The sequence below is a fragment of the Sinohyriopsis cumingii genome, chromosome 8, assembly GCF_028554795.1.
Source record: "Sinohyriopsis cumingii isolate HCF-2022 chromosome 8, ASM2855479v2, whole genome shotgun sequence".
Taxonomy (NCBI): Eukaryota; Metazoa; Mollusca; class Bivalvia; order Unionida; family Unionidae; genus Sinohyriopsis; species Sinohyriopsis cumingii.
This window is the reverse complement of record NC_142968.1, coordinates 104,300,544-104,313,920: the sequence shown is the minus strand read 5'-3', so window position 1 is coordinate 104,313,920 and position 13,377 is coordinate 104,300,544. Positions and strand designations below refer to the sequence as shown.

General features: G+C 38.9%; 1 non-coding gene across 1 annotated transcript; it reads left to right on the top strand.

Annotated features, from left to right (window-relative positions):
- The first annotated feature begins 222 nt into the window (after window positions 1-222).
- Window positions 223-354, top strand: LOC149794291 (U4atac minor spliceosomal RNA). The gene has a single exon (XR_016423108.1). It is a non-coding gene; the product is annotated as a U4atac minor spliceosomal RNA (small nuclear RNA).
- Window positions 355-13,377: the final 13,023 nt, after the last annotated feature.

Below are 13,377 nucleotides of genomic sequence, written 5' to 3'. Positions count from 1 at the left end.
TGGAAATTCGCTGTAGTAAGGTAATTATCAAATTTCAAAATAGGCTTCAAATATAAAAATCTTCAAAATATAAAGGAAGGATAATATGAAGTTAAAAAGTTTCTTTCAATAATAATGAAAAGTACTAAAGTAATTTTAAGATTTTGACATATAATTAAAACACACTCTTTAAAAAATTATTTTTTTTACACTTAAGGATATAAACATGGTTAGACAAATTTAACCGTCCTTATCTTGGGTTGCGAGCTTGCTCAAGGATCGCATAGTGAGAGCAAGACTGCTGACAACACAGTCAAGTACTGAAAAACGCACCGCTTACGCGTAAGTGTAGGTCAGGGTGCAATTTTTGAAACCCATATGATGGGACTGAGCGAAGAAGCAAAAGAAAATTACAGGTGAAGAAGGATGGTATTAAATATTAAAATATTTAGATACAACATGATATAACAATATGCCTTCGTTAGAATACTAAAAGATAGCAACTAAACAAGTTAAGGAATATAAATGACCGACCGACTTACGTCTGGGAAGCTCGTCATATATACACTGCTGTCGGGCATTATTGTGTACATAAGATTCCATCACAAATACTTAGGGCCGGATTAAGGCTTTTGGGAGCCATAGCTATCCTGCCTTGTCCATAGATATGGTTACATTATTATTAACAACACTCCCTGTGAAATCAGACGATAATATACGGAGCCTCGGGGACCCTGGGCACTTTGCCCTATGGATAAACCGGCCCTGCCAATACTCAAGCAAAACGCATATCGAATTAAAAACATGTATTTATCTTTCGGGCTATGGAAATGAAATCCATCACTTTGGATTGATCCTGTCAGCAATTCATTCGAGTAATTCGGTCAGGTTTATAGCTGGTTTTACAAAATTTAACGTAAGAATACAAATAAATGGCACGATATATTAAGCAAACTAAACAGATCTTGCAAACAAATTAGTAAAGTTCAATATTTTATAATAAAAATGATATTATGTTGAAGAGAAACAACACAGATTAGGATGTAATGTGTTTACAATACTTCGTTTATGGGGGAAACAAATTACTGAATAATACTAGCGGCAAGTTGACATTTTGGTTAGCAGACGATTTTGTACGTGTGGGACAACTTGCAAAATTGGAAACTCGGATTAAAATGTAGTATCGTTTTAAGGTATATATTTCCATCTTTTATATAATGTATTTATTTGTATGATTCTGAAAGAGACATAGTAAATATAATTTTCTGGGTTACAAGTTCAAGAAGGTCATGGAGTGGGTCTTCATGTTGGCATTTAGAAATCACATTTTCATATGCATTTAGGGTAGAAATGTGGGATATTTTTTGTCAACTTTTGAATATCACTTCCTCAATTAAAGGACGATAGTTCTTTCTTGATACAAATTGGATATCCCACCAAAAGCAACACATGATCCAATGTTTACATGAATGTCGTATCGTTGCGCAGAAATACCCGACGCGCAGAATTGGCCAAAATGGTGGGTATTTGTTCGGCTTCGCACATAATGATTCTATTTAGGAACAATAATAAAACCAAGCTTACCGCATCGCCTGGAAAATTACTTTATATACGTAATATAATTGTTCATTATAGAGAAAAGAAGAATATCGGGATGAAAGTGGCCATGCTAATAATACGTATTTTTACCTAAGTGCCCGTTATGTAAGAAGGGTTATTCCACCAAAATACATGTGATACTATACTGTGTGTCTAATATAATAGAGAGAGGAGTATAAACAAAATACAAGGCGGACATTTTCATGAAAAAGCTGTATTGTATCTAGATAAGCTGACGAATAAAACCATACAAAAATAAGGCCATGGACTTTATAATAAATGTAATGGTAAAATGTGGCCATGTTACAACTGTTGAATTTAGAAATGGATTGGAAAACCTGGCTTTATAATGAAAAAATTGAGGAGAATATTTTAATAGGTTCTCGGCTGCAGCTACTATAAATAACAATTTAAAATGTGGCAGTAAATAGTGATGTCTAGCACTGGGGCATCATTCCGCAGACATGTAGCATGATGTCCCACCCAGTCACATTATTCTGCCACCAGGCCGACCAGTCCTAACACTAACCTCTTAATACTGAGCGCCTAGCGAGGCAGCTATTATTACCATTTTTATAAATCTTTGGTATGACTTAGCCGGGGTTCGAACCCGCGACCTCTCGCATCCGAGGCGGAATCTCTGACCACTAGGCCACCGGAATGGTCAAAAGGCGTTGATCTTACGGGGCTATGCTAAGAGGCTATAAGCGAGGTGCGAAGGCATGTGAAGCAGCCAACGAAAATCGCCAACGTGGAGTCATTATGGACAAACATTACACCAATACAAGGGAACAAGAATATATTCTTTTTATTGTCTAGAAATATTAGGATAGTAAGACTAGTAATATTTTTAATTGTGTGTTTATTAGGTTTTTTCATTTTTATTAAATAAGCTACGAGCAGATAAGAAACGCATTTGTACCCAATCGCAATTCATACAAACATAACACAAACACAACGTATATTTTAAAAGTTAATTTTAATTTTTTGCAAATACCCTTACAAATGCGGCTCGTTTCTATATTTCAAAAATGAATAAAATAAGAAACGGAGGAGAAATACGAGAAGGGGGACAGTATATATGTGTGCATACATTGGATAAATAAAGCGAAATGCAACTATGTATGCATATATATCTAATAAAATAATCTAATACTTGGAAAAATATGCATATAGGAATATTTTCTTTTGTAGGGACATATAATCATTAAATTACTATAAAAAAAATTGACTGGACAAAAGGCCGGTCCATACAACAAAACTACATACCAAGCACACACTGGACATTAGGAAGATCGTTGGCTACGGTCATTGGGAATTAGAGATTATGTCATGGAAACCAACAATGACCTACCTATATGTCAGTGTGTGGGAGTACATGTCATATAATAATTTATAATTTATTGGTGTAGGGAAGGAAACATGTGATCTGCTTATTCGGGGATCCGGGAGTACGACCCACCCAAATGAATAATAATTGAATAATAATAATAATAATAATAATAATAATAGTAATGTTAATAATAATAATGATAATAATAATGATGATGATGATGATGATAATAATAATGATAATAATAATAATACATCAGAGAAACCCCTGTAACTAAAACAGCTATGTAAATAAATATTAATCTGATAATTATTTTTGATTTATTTTTACTAGAAAACAACATACTACATCGGTGGGGAATGCATGAAAACATAAAATCCTTTAAATGTTCGGAAGAGCTGGAGGTGGGGGTGGGTGGGTGATACACCAGAGGCTCATAGCTTATAGCTAAATGTCAAAGGATGCCCACAAATAAATTGATATTAAAATTGCAATCATTTTGAATTTGTGAATGCTCATGATCAAAGCAATTTTTATCAGTATATATATATATATATATATCCTTGATGCAAACTTCTGTGTAGAGAAAAATATGGGCAGCGGCATTTTTTTAACTTACATGTGTGTTTAATTCCACACGTAAAAACACAGGTGCTAATTTCTTTAATTAGTTTTCCAAACTCAGGTCTGTAAAATGACTGAATTTCCATGAATAAAACATTCGCTACTTTTTTTCGGCTACAAGAAAGATAATCTATCAAAAGCTTATTTTTAGTAAAAGTTAACTTTCGTTATCAACCAATCCGGGCCAGTGAAACCGATATATACTCTATTTTACGTCCACCCATTACTAGACTGGTTCCTTTATTTCCATCTAATCAATTCCGTCTAGTGCAGTACAATATTTCTGACAAAAGCAAACAGCGGATATTTATGAGATTTTCTTGCAAACAAAGGTATTTTATGTTTCTTTAACATCAAGGTACATTTTTCAATTGACATGATTAGTATAATGGATCTTAAAAAAAATTTCATTTCGATTTCTTCAAATCAAAGCAAGAACATTCTTAACCTACTTGGGGGCGTGTTAACCAAAATTAGCCCCCCCCCCACCATTTAAAAAAATATAAAATGGTTTGACCCTAATCAAACTGTCAGAATCAAATCTGATCTATTGTTTTTATTTTATATACAGCCTTGTTTAATATAATAATTAAAATAAATGCTTTGTTGTCTCTCTCTCTCTCTGATAGGATTGGTGAATGGTAAACCCCTTCATCTCTGAGTGCAATCACTGAATGATGCCCTTTTAATGGTTTTTGTTGCCAACTTTTGATAAAATAGTCTTATACAAAGTGATTACAAGGCTTATATATATCAAGGATGTTATCATTCCTCACAAATTGGACTTGGTCTTTACAGTATATTTTACAATTTTTATCATAAGTCTAGCATAAACCAAATACTTATCTCTGATAAAATTGCTTAAGTTCCATCAAAAAGAATTATTAGTTTCGCTTCAATATGCAAAACCATGATAAGTGAAAAATCGTTCAGCACCCCTTACATCATTCACATTCCCTATGACAATTCACTCAGATGGAAAATATATGATATGCAATCACTTATAAAATTCTTGCTATCACAGACGGCAACAAAACACAATACACGAAGAACAAACTCTGAAATCCTCCGAAATATTTAATTTTACAAATATTACAATATTAGTAGACGGAACTCTGTTCTGAACAAATATTCAGGTCCTTTGTTAATATAAACTTACATTTTTTGTGGTTGGGTTCAAATGAAACTTGCGAAAGGAATATTCTCTCTCTCTCTCTCTCTCTCTCTCTCTCTCTCTCTTTCTCTCTCTCTCTCTCTCCTATCAATCTATAAACCCTATACACGTTTTGAATGTATCAATGTACCAACGATTGAATTAATAAGGAATCTTTATCAACTCAGAAATGTCATTGCCGACAGAGTGCATATACAAAATGTGTGTGTGTGTGTGGGGGTATTCATACCAGATAATCCAAAGAAATAGTACTTAAACGGCAGTTAAAAAAAGTATTTGTACGCATGTGAATGAAGAAATTCTCCTCAATTGTTTTGTTGGCCTTTAATTTAGACGCTTTAATGTCTCTACAACTGTAATTGATCTGCTATATTTTTGGTACAGCCGTTATACCTGTGTGCATCATTATTGATACAAGACATGCAAAATGGTATTTATTATATGCTCATTTTTTTTTCTCCGTTAACTTTACATTGTCAGAATCGTTCAGTGTTTTACGATATTGCACACCTTCATATTGCATCCACGTGCATAAAGGAACTACTTTCTATTGTAAGCAAACAATGGAGGCAGACGCGAGCACTTTTGCTTTGTAAACAATGTTTCGGATTTAGGCTAGCTTATACAGTAGACGCCAGAAAGGGTCCTTACAAATACTGTCTTCTTTAGCTGGTAGTAAAAATGGCAAACAAAAATATATACTTACAGTTTTACATCCTGAATGTCTTCAAAATGTACTAGTTTTGTCGGATGGATATACTAGTAGTAAATGGGGTCACACTAGCGACAATGGGAATTAGCATTACAGAGACCCCTGGGTCACTCTAGCGACAATGGAAATTTAACATGGAGAAAAATCGTGGGTCACTCTGGCGACAAGGGAAATTTAACATAGAGAAAAATCGTGGGTCACTCTGGCGACAAGGGGAATTGAACATGGAGAAAAATCGTGGGTCACTCTAGGGACAAGGGGAATTGAACATGGGGAATAGAGTTTGGGTCTGTCTAGGGACAAGGGGAATTGAATATGGGATGTTTTTTTTTAATTTTTTTAAATTTAAATTTAAATTTAAATTAAAAAAAAGGGGTAGGCAATTGAAAGGCTATCTCTTTTCGAGAAATATGGCTGGCCCTGAAAAGGGCCTTTGGGTTTTTTCTTCTTCTTCTTCTTTTAACTTCTTAACTTTTTCCACCATCCTCTTATTTTGTCCATCATTCTTTTCTTCTTTTTCTTTTCTGTTTCTGGTATCCAGTCCTGGTGACCCATGGCTCGGAACTTCGCCTGTATTTTCATCCAGTTGTTATTCAGTTGGTCGAATTCTAATTTCTTCTTCTTATTCTGTTCTTCCTTTCTTTCTTTAGTCCACCTTTCCTTTATGTTTTCTACGTCTTGGGTCATCACTTGTTTCATTGTTTCTTCTCCTTTTTTCAACCTGTTCAGTCCCCTCTTCATATATGACAACTCCGTCCAATACACTATATGTTCTAGGAAGCACCGGACTTGGATGACATAATCCAGTGCTTCCTTCAAACTCCCCACTCTTACATAAGGTGGGTCAATAAATCCTCTTGATTTGTTGACTTCATCTTCTATCATTCCTTCTATTATATGTCTGGCGGCCTTTATACGTTCGACTTGACTGGTTACCAAGTGTTCTTTATCTTCATACTCCCATTCCTTTTGTATCCTTTCTATAGCATATTCTGCATCTATTATCCAGAAATAGATATGCCTCAATTGATGAAATAAATCAGTCACTTGCGTCATCTTGTCTAGATTATTCTTTGTAGAATGGTTTGAACGACGAATACTGTGGGTTCTTATACGAAAAGCGCGGACGTGAAGGAAAACATCCCCTACTTTTTCATTTCATATAATAAAACCCAAACTATACTCTCCACATATGCTAAGAAACAATTAACAAAATCCATAATCTACTATCCACACAATCGTACGTGAGCGCTTACAGAACCCTAACTATACTCTTCACATACGCTAAGAAACAATTAACAAAATCCATAATCTACTATCCACACAATCTTACGTGAGCGCTTACAAAACCCTAACTATACTCTCCACATACGCTAAGAAACAATAAACAAAATCCACAATCTACTATCCACACAATCGTACGTGAGCGCTTACAAAACCCTAACTATACTCTCCACATACGCTAAGAAACAATAAACAAAATCCATAATCTACTATCCACACAATCGTACGTGAGCGCTTACAAAACCCTAACTATACTCTCCACATACGCTAAGAAACAATAAACAAAATCCATAATCTACTATCCACACAATCGTACGTGAGCGCTTACAGAACCCTAACTATACTCTTCACCTACGCTAAGAAACAATAAAGAAACCCATAATCTACTATTCACACAAACATACCTTAGCTCTTACAAGCACCAACACACAAACACATACCCTCACACTATCTTAAAAAAGAGTTAGTGTTTATATTCACACTACTCTACCTACACATTGGCAAATCGATGGTTATTTCTTTTCTAGAGTATTGGGTAGCCCTGAAAAGGGCTGTTTTTTTGTTTGGAACTTCATGGACACCTGGTTAATGGTGGCACCTTCCAGGCCTGGCGCCGCATACACATCTTATCCCCCAGTTACTTTTTACCTTTTGGGGGGAGAGAGCAGAGGCAGGATATGTCGCTTCAGAATCCCAATTTTCGCTCTCTGGGATTCTGAAATTTCTTCTTCTTCTCTCCTTTTCCTCCTCCTCCTCCTCTTCTTTGTATCTTCTCTCCTCCTCTTTGTATCTTCTTTCCTCTTCTTCTTTATATCTTCTCTCCTCCTCTTCTTTGTTTCTTCTTTCCTCCTCCTCTCTTATCCTTCCATCCTCCACAATGGCTTCATTTAATATGCGCCTGGCATATTCCAGATGCACATGAAGTTCCAACAGTTTCTCCAGTCTCGTGTTCATTTTTGGTGTTGATCAATCAACAAGGGTAGCTGGACTGCCGAACGAGTTTCAATTTATAGTGAAAGCGCGGACGTGAACGAAAACATCCCCTAAAAACATAAAATTGATCTTACCTAGATCATGACCATAAAACAACGCGCCGACCTAAAAGAAACACTCACTCACTTTTTTATGCTACCCATCACTATTTTAAATTTTTTTATAAATCACTTCAATAGACTATCCACATACGCAAAGCAATCCAATCTAACTCCAAATATACACCTCAAACACCAAAAAAAGACATCATTTTAATCTACTATCCATACCAACTTACATAACCACTTACAAACACAAACACACAAACACATACCCTCACATTTTTTAAAAAAGAGTTAGTGTTTATTTTCACACTACTCTACCTACACACATTGGCAAATCGATTGTTATTTCTTTTCTAGAGTATTGGGTAGCCCTGAAAAGGGCTGTTTTGTTTGTTTGCTATGGCATTCTTTTTAGTTTCTAAGAATGCGATGTCCTCTGAGGATAGACTTTCTGGCGATAGGTCTGCTTCTTCGGAAAGAGAAGAAGAACTCTTTGGTGTCGATACGACAATCGACAAAGCCTCTGTCAGCTTCAGGTTGCTGCTGCTGCTCTTGTTGTTGTTGTTGCTGCTGTCTCTGAAGTCTGTACTTCTCTGTCCATTCTTCTTTTTCCCTGTTCATTTCTTCTCTGAAGAGCTCTTCTATCAGGTCTTCAGTGATTTTTAACATTCTCACATTCTCTATTTCTTCTGGCTTCGGTATCAGACTGTGTCTGACCCTATGCAAATTCACGTAGGCTTCGTTGAGTTTAGCTAGTTTGGAGCACATCTTCTTAGGAGGATGAGTCGACAATGGATGGTTAGACTGGAAACAACCCGGTTCTTAAAGTCAAAGCGCGGACGTGAAGGAAAACATCCCCCACACGGTTTTTGAGTCGCAACGTTTAGTGAGTGTCATGAGAGGGATAGTAAGAAATGAAAGAGCATCAATCCAACATTCTTATAGCTAAACAAAAGACAAAGGCATTTTTTTCAAAACACAACATTTTTTATTCAAAAATCACTTAACACTAAACAACAACTCTAACATTTTTAACAATAATCCAACAATATAACATCAAACAATTTTTTTCAAAACACAACATTTTTTATTCAAAAATCACTTAACACTAAACAACAACAACTCTAACATTTTTAACAATAATCCAACACTAAAAGTTTCTCCACTAGGTAAAGAGGGATAACAGTCTTCCATGGTTTCTAGTAATCTAGGATGACTTCTCTCAAACTGTTGATTTCTATGGTATTATCGAATTCTGCATACAGGATGACGTTCACCGTTTCATCAGGGTCTCGGTCTTTAAACTGAATTTCCACACGAATCTGGCCGGATTTTATAGGGTGGAAATGTCCCTCGTCGCTGCCTTGGTCTGGAGTGAAATCGAAAGCCCACAAAGCGTAGCCTCCTGCATAATCCTCGTACGTAATACCGTGACTGGTATTGGTTCCTAACTGTCCGGTGGCTTCGTACAGGGACAAGTACGATCTCAAGTAATTCTTCTTGGTAAAGTCAGGTTCGAAAGGTCGGGTACACAAGGTCTTGCCATCGAGACTGACTTCGATTTTGGACACGCCAAAGTGTTGAAAGTAGAAAGGATTTTTTTCGGCAGCTCCGTTGAAGGCTGTATTCTCGACGATACCAACGATCAAACGTTTGGGTAACTGTCCTTGGAACAGATGATCTTCGATCATGGATCGCTGTCCCTTGGGAATGGTGAAGGTTTTCACTTCCACGCGTCGTATGGGATACTTGGCAGTCGTTCTGCTCAACGTTTGACTGATGTCGTTTCCCACTTTAGGTAACACTTCCACACGGCGTACGTAGAGTCTGGCTTCTAGGATTTTGGTTTTGTAACCGTCACTATCAGCCATCAAATGGAAAGCGGCACTGCTACGATTCAGTCTCAGGCGGACATCCACCCCGTTCAGCAAATACTTTTCTTGCAACCACATGTCCAAATGCAAACGATCCATCAGTTCTAAACTTGTGTCGGCTCCCGTGATTCTCTTTCTTCGTTCTAGAAATCCATCATTGTTGTCTTTCTTTTCATCAGTTTCCAATATTTCAAACTTGGTAGGTTCGTCAGCTTCCCATACCACACAGGCATTGAGATGAGTGTTCTTGGCATCTATTCCGTACGTCAAGAGATTTTCCAGGTAGGCACGATAAGGGTAAGTATCCATGCTGCTACTGACCAGTTTGTTATTCAAGTACAAGTCCACTCCACTGAACAAGGAATGCATGAAATTGTTGACGGGAGCTACTGCTTCATCGTCTATAGCACCTCCAGTCTTATCTAGAATTTTGACTTTCAGGTACAAGTAACTGCTATTCAGATCGATGTAATCTTCGGGCTGTCCTTTGATTTCAAACTCGATGGGAGCGGAATCGGTCAGTGAGGAGACGGGGTGAAATTCCACCCACTGGGATTCTTGCATCGTCATCATCGTGGGGGGCATGGCAAACAGATCCAGTTCCGTCTTGGAACAAGCGCAAGATTCTCGGTGCATCATTTTTTTGTCTCTTTTCTCAATAATCGAAAACGTCTAAGTCTCGAACGGTTCTTCTTTTCTTGGCCTTTCTCGCTTGAAGTCTGGTGAAAGGGTGTTTTCTTCGTCGTCTCTTTCTGCCTTGTCCTTGCTGAATGCCTGACTCGGTAGCGTGCAGGGCATTTATAGGTGTTTCTCGTTGGCCTAAAATGTCTTTGCCCGTTTGCAGCAAGACATTTTTGCCTGCCCTCATGAAGGCTTCTTTAGGGTTTTGTTTGTCGATGATGACATTTTGGAGAAATTCTTTGCCTTGCGTCAGTGCCGCATCTTTCAAGGCGTGCAATCCGCGTGTCACCATCGGTTTCAACACCGGGGCCACCGAACGAAAGGCCGATTTTAACATGTCTCCTAAACCGTGTCCTCGCTGTCGAGCAACCCCTCGGTACACTGGATACATGACTTACTTACGAGTCGTGAGAGAACCGTTTTCGAAAATGGGGTTTCACCGTGACTTTTCCTTTGGTGAATGGAATATTTTGTCCCAGATCTCCTTTTATAGCAATGTTGACCGTGTCCAAATACGACTTACTGACATGCAAATAGTGAGGATGGACAAATTCGCGGTGGACGTGGTAAGTGTTTCCACCTTCCTCGTCAGCGTTCGTGGCAGAATCCACTTTGAAAGGAATGACACGCAGTAACGGTACGGAGGTGTGTCCCACCACGTTGTACTCCACCACATCGGAGTACACAAACATCAAATTCAGTCCTTGGTTCAGTTCTACCGGGGCACGAAATAACTTGCTAAAAGACTCGTTGTCGTAAACGATGGGTAATTCGTTTTTCTTGAGCATGGCCTTTCTCATGTCCATGTCTCCGCCCAACATGTCAAACAATTCAGGACAAAATAAAATGGACATGATTTTGCTTCGTTCAAATTTCATCAAGAAGTGACGAGCTGCTTTGTGGTACTCCATGGTGACACTTTTGTTGACATGCTCCAAAGCTTTCAGAAACACGACATTAAACCTAGAGCTTATGGTGCTGACCAAATGTTGACCACTAAAATAATAGCCTGGGGAAATGAACAAGTGATAGGTGGTGTACTTTTGTGTACGGGTTTTCTTGTCATATTTGACATTGCTATCCATCCACTGTTGCATTTGCTCGTCATGAACTTCCACATCAAAAAAATTTTGATTGGGAAGGACATTGAGGACTTGGGTCGGGTGAATCATTTCTACTAAAGCCACTTCCCAATGGGCTTCGTGATCTAACTGGATGGCTTGAGGTAATTTGGCCGTGTAACAGCACAACGTGTTCTTGGGAAACACCTCCATGGAACTGTCACTGGGTAAAGTTAAGTAAAATTGGTTTTGGTGACTCATAATTCCAGAGTTCTGTGGCTGTCCGAGGGGTTAGTGGACGTCAGAGGCGTGTCTCCGCCCAAAATGGGGTTCTGGTTGTTATTGGAGTGGTGACTGGCACTGGCACTGGACACAAGGTTCCCGGGGTTCCCGTTCGAGGTGAATTTCAGGGAGGGATTAGGAAGCAGGTAACCGATGCAACTGCTCAATAAAATGGTCCACAATTGTTTGTCTCCTTGTTGCAAACTCAAATTGGCGATGGCTGCTACGATGACACAATACACCACGAAGGTTTGGCAGAAAAAGACGATTTGCGTTTTAGGCACACGTTCTCCACACCACACCCACAAGGGTTGTTTTTGTAAATCTTGCACAGAAGAACTGGGTGAAGGAGGAGTGGTCGACGTAGCTGCGTCTGTGTGAAAAGGCATGATGGTCACTTCTTTTTATAGTCGATGACTTGCGAAGCGTCGATCCAAGAATCAAAACTGGGCGGATATCCTTTCCAACGTACTTTGACTTCTTTGACACGTCGTTTACCCACTTTACGGGTTCTGCGTTCGAGAATGCTTTCGATGTCGTACACGTCGTCTTCTTTTTTGGTGACACGTTGTAACTCGGGCAAATAAAACGTTCCTTTGAGCACTTCTCCGTTCATGTCTTCCAATTTATAGACGGCAGGATGACGGCCATGCACTCGTCCAGTGACGCGAAACAATTCGGTCGTCCAGTTAGGTAAGTAACCTTTGTCAAAAGTGCATTTGGTTTTGCCAATGCGCACCCAATCTCCTACGGCCAACTCTCCACTTTTCTTGGGGACGTACCAAACAGACGCTCAAACACCAGCACTTCGTTGTCGGGAGTCACGTCTTGCGGGGCACGTCCGATGCTTCGATGGTAAGATTGGTTGTACGCTTGCACCAGGTGCGGTAAGATGTCGATGTACTTCAGAGTGTGGTGATGCGTAAAATATTTCCACATGCGTTCTTTCAAAGTGCGTTGAAAACGTTCCACGATGCTGGCTTTGGTTTCGGGATTCTCGGTGGTAAAAAAATGAATGTCACGTTTCTTTAATTCTTTTTGGAAAGCTTGGTTCAGAAATTCGGTGCCTTTGTCCGTTTGCCATCGAAGAGGGTGACGACCGCTTTGTTTCAACACCCGTTGCAGGGCTCGCACTAACTCGCTGCTCGATTTGGAAGTCAAGGGCACGACCCAGGCAAATTTGGAAAAGACGTCGATGACACAAAACAAATATTTGTAGCCACGATTGTAGCTGGCCAAATGAGAGACATCGGCTAAATCGGCTTGCCATTGATGATCGATGCCTTCCACTCGGGTGCGACTTCTGGCAAACTTGCGTCGAATGGGTTTGTGTAAAGTGTAGGTAGCTTGTTCTTGTAACCATCGTTGCACTTGAGGTAAACGGAGACTTTTCAGTCGAGTTTTGGCAGCACGATACAATTTTTGAACTCCTGCGTAACCTGCAGGATGCGAGGGATCGTAGTAAATGCTGGCTAAGACTTTTTCCATTTTTTTATGTTGGTTGGTGTCTTAATAAGGCACCCACTCTTGGAAGAGGCTACTCTTTTTCTCTTGGGGTATTTTCTTGGATTGCAATGCTTTGCGTGTGCGACCGGCAATAGGTGTTGAAGAGGAGGAGGATGTCTGAGCGGGGGATATCGGTTCTTGTTTCACTTCTGTCTTCACTTTCTTTTTCTCTTGTGATGAAGAAGGGGTGGCCATCATCTTTTTAATCCATCCAATTCTGGAGGTAGGTGG